Source organism: Cariama cristata, unplaced genomic scaffold (assembly GCF_000690535.1).
Source record: "Cariama cristata isolate BGI_N322 unplaced genomic scaffold, ASM69053v1 scaffold19352, whole genome shotgun sequence".
NCBI classification, from domain to species: domain Eukaryota; kingdom Metazoa; phylum Chordata; class Aves; order Cariamiformes; family Cariamidae; genus Cariama; species Cariama cristata.
Window position 1 is genome coordinate 6,033 of NW_009604670.1, and position 3,074 is coordinate 9,106.

The 3,074-nt window shown below is 38.7% G+C and overlaps 1 protein-coding gene across 1 annotated transcript in view; it reads left to right on the plus strand.

Moving 5' to 3' along the window:
* The window catches only part of RNF19A (ring finger protein 19A, RBR E3 ubiquitin protein ligase), a 20,909-nt gene that overhangs the window by 946 nt on the left and 16,889 nt on the right, over positions 1-3,074 (plus strand). The window lies entirely within an intron of this gene.

Genomic DNA, 3,074 nt, shown 5'->3' on the forward strand with positions numbered 1-3,074 from the left:
ACCCCCCCCCCCCCCCCCCCCGCGCCACACAAAAAAAACAAAGCAAAAAAAACCCCAACAAACTTACCACAAAACAAACAAAAACCAAACCAACAACCAAAAAAAACAAACCAACCCCAAGCCACAACCCACCTTCCAATATAAAACCCTTCCTCAAGCAGGATTTGTTTTTTCTGCATGGAGGGAGTTTCAGCAATGTCATGGAACTTACTGGTAGGTGGTTGCTATGTGTCTACAGCAAGCAAAAAAAAATTAGATGTTGCACTGCCAAGGCAACAGTGCAAAGCTCAGACTAAAGAGAATTGAAAATTTGGTGGCTGTACTTTTAACTTAGTCCATTTGTTAAAGCACAGTGGGTATTTTGGTTTTTTAAACTGTAAAAAATTATTGAAGGTTTTCTTTCAATAAAAAGACCTCTCCAGCTTTAGATATCTTCCATCTTGTGGCTGGTTGAGACACCACTTACTGCCTGTCAGCAGGATTCTGATGTAAGATAATAATCAGCTTGTTCCTGCTTATTATCTGTGGAACATAATGTTTTAACATTGCTTTAATAGTTGAACAGTTCTGAAACCATTCTGAATTCTGACATGAGTAGGCTGAATACTACTGAGCTTTTCTGCTGTTGGTGTCTCATAATGCCATTCTTCAGCAAGTCGCTTTTTTAGAGATTGTTTGCATTATCATAATGTCTAAAGGTTATAGCCATGACTGTGATACGGATGTGCAGTGCACACTAAAAACTCATAGAAGACGACATCTAGGTTCCAAAACGTCACAGATGAGCAATAAGTAGAAAGAAGAAAAGGAAGAGTGTTGGAAGAGAACAAGCAAAATAGGACTGACTATTAGGTAGATTAAATATTCCAATATTAATTTTCAAGTGCTTAATGTTTAGGAGGCTTTCAAATTTAAATATGTTAAGAAACATTTGAAATATGGGTTTGCTTTCATACTTTAAATGAAACAGAATTTGCTAATGTGAGTCAAAAGCAGGGACTGGAAAGGGTGTGATAGTTTCTTAGGTCCTCTGGTCCAAAGGGGATGGTGGTATAGTTTGAGCAGAGAAGGAAAAATTACTTGAGAGATGGATTGGTTGCATGAGCTGGTAACAAAGTCGTGGACAAAACCAGTACAGCTTGCTCTTAATATTTCAATACTGCAAAAGAAAGCGACCACTAGAAGGCATTATTTGATAGGCAGAAGTATGCTTTGCTCAGGTTTCCCAGAGCCTTCATGTTTGGGAGAAACTGTTGTTATTCAGGGTAAGAGGAAGCATGTAAGAACTGTTAAACCATTTTCTGTTAAATCATGTTCTAGTAATTTGTATATGTTTTTAGTAATTCAGTAAGTAGACTAAGGCAAATTTGTTTAATGGAGACTTTTCACCTTATTTTTTGTGCCTCAGTTTTCTCATCTGTTTAAAAGAAAAAAGAGTATCTTTAAATGGTCAGAAACTGTAATGATAATTGCTAAAGATAATACCATTATAAAAACAGAAAGTGGGTCTTCAGAGCGAAGTTGGAATTCCATGCAGTCATGTGGGACCACAGCAATGTATTAGTATATAGCAAATATTTAAATCATTGCTCCAGAACTGCCTACTGCATGCCCCTCACTTTGGGAGTGGAATCCTGTGGAAAACACAGTATATTGCCAGGCAGCTAAACTATGCCAGAGTTTACGTGTGAGGGGAGCAAACTAGTACTATATGGGTGACCATAACTGTACCTTTGATAGCATGACTTTTTCCTAATTTATTTCATGTGGTAGGGAAATGCTTCAGTGATAGATGGATTCTGGTTTTAATGTGCGGATAGTACGCCCTCATTGAATTTTCATTAGTAGTTTAAAATTGGATGAAGTTGGTTCCTTGGATACTTCTCATGAGGATCATTCTTTATGGTTGTCATCCTAAAAAAACAAGAGCTTATGCAATTATGTTTTGTCTTTTTCCCATCCTTTTCTTGATCACTTTTGAAACCTTTAGCACCTTCAAATATGTTGGGCAGAGGAGTTTAGGCGTTCCAAGAAATCTTGGGGAAAAAAACATAATACTTGAGCAAAAGGGAGACCATCAATAATGCCTCCAGCAAGAGAAATACCTGCATATGAATCCTACAGTTACCTTTTTAAATTTGGCCTTGCAGGCAGCAACCACAGCACCCTCTGGCTAGTCAGTATGTGCCTAGCTGGGAGCCTGCTGCAGCGCTGGTCCCTTACCTCCCTGCGAGCCATGGGAGCTGGGAGAAAGCACTCAGAGGGAGGTGGGAATGAGAAGCGGGAGCAGTGTATAGAAAGTCATAACAGGGATTTAATGTTGTGGAGCGTAAGAGGAGGATGGAAGAAAGAATTGTACAGGTGTGAGGTTTAGGGAAGCAAAAGCTATTCAGACTTTCAGTGAGCAGCCTGTGCTAACAAACATTGTTTAAAGATGAGGTATCACATACGGTATGCACAAACTTCAGATCAGCAGATATTTGCTTTAACAATTCTGTGGTACAACAGTAGTCGCAGTTTCTAGTTGCTTTGACAACTGTAATCAACTTGTACAATATGCAGTTAAAACTGGGGGCTTATTTTTTTCCCCAAAGAGTTTTTGAGTTGTAGTACTGGCAGAATGCATTAGGGTTGTGATGGTAGCTGATTTTAGCATGGATCAAATATTTCATGAAGGAGCTGGATGGAATGCATTTAGAAATTTGCAATTAATCCCAAAGTAGGAGAGGTGCAGTAACTTCAGAGGGTAGCATTACTTCCTAAAGTTGTCTTTAAAATTAGAAATACGTACTGGAGTAAATAGGAAATAGGTGCAAAGTAGAGCGTTTTGTAGGAAAAATTTACTGTACAAATGGATAAAAGAAGGAACTGAGTGGACAGTGCATGTCAGTGCTTCAGCTCTCCTCAGCATTGATGAAACATCCCATGTAATACTGTTTCAGTGTTGGGGCATCACACTTGGACAAAGATCTGGACCAGATAAAGAGCAAATAATTATAAAAACTTTGATCCCTGAGGGGAAAAGAAAATGAGGAAGGAAAAAAAAGAAGGGAAGCTAGGCTAGTCTGTTACAA